This window comes from Contarinia nasturtii, unplaced genomic scaffold (genome assembly GCF_009176525.2).
Source record: "Contarinia nasturtii isolate CC-2019 unplaced genomic scaffold, AAFC_CNas_1.1 Cnas_scaffold_6582, whole genome shotgun sequence".
Lineage (NCBI taxonomy): Eukaryota > Metazoa > Arthropoda > Insecta > Diptera > Cecidomyiidae > Contarinia > Contarinia nasturtii.
In genome coordinates, this window is record NW_022203836.1 from 1865 (window position 1) to 2599 (window position 735).

The 735-nt window shown below is 32.8% G+C and overlaps 1 long non-coding RNA gene across 1 annotated transcript; it reads right to left on the reverse strand.

Annotated features, from left to right (window-relative positions):
• Positions 1-235: 235 nt before the first annotated feature.
• On the reverse strand, positions 236-728 carry LOC116351911. The gene is made up of 2 exons (XR_004202228.1): positions 578-728; positions 236-508 (listed from the first exon to the last, which is right to left on the reverse strand). It is a non-coding gene; the product is annotated as an uncharacterized LOC116351911 (long non-coding RNA).
• Positions 729-735: the final 7 nt, after the last annotated feature.

The following is a 735-nucleotide window of genomic DNA, read 5'->3' on the forward strand; positions in this document are numbered from 1 at the left end:
GTACTAGCTCTCTATCAATATTTTTTGTACATAACATCACATCTCACATTTTGACATATCTAATTTTCAACAAACTCGTGCATTACCCATTATTGTTCGGAATAAAATGTTGTATGGTGCACAGGTTGGAACAAAGAAAATTCGTTCGCTTCCACCCATTGGAAAAAGAGTTTTGAAAATGCGAATACCAGTGCATCGGTATACAGCAAAGAAGAAAAAAATATAACAACATGCATACAAAAAGTAAATTATTTCATTTATTATCTAAAGATGCATAAATAATAATAAACTAACTATCTAACAATTGCATAATCTCCTCATAGGACTTCCCTCGTGTTTCGGGTATAAAAATAATGCCGTAAATGGCATTTATTAAAGTCAGAATTGCCAAAATGAACATGCAATAATGAAGAGGAACGTATTTCAAGAAGGCAGGAAATGCTGCATCAAGTCCGAATAAAACAATCCACATCATTGACACAGCTAATGTAAGGCATGTTTTACGAATCTATAAAATAAAAGTGAATATAATGAAATGGGAATAAATGAAAATTCACAAATTTCGTTGGTCATTTACTTTCTTCGGAAAAATTTCAACGCATAAAATGTAAGGGATTGGCACTAATCCCAGGCTGCTAACAAAAATGATGAATGCAAAACACAAAAACGAAATGTATTCATATTCGGGTTGCTTAAGCCATAGCCAACAATATGTGCCATACGCAACATACGCTA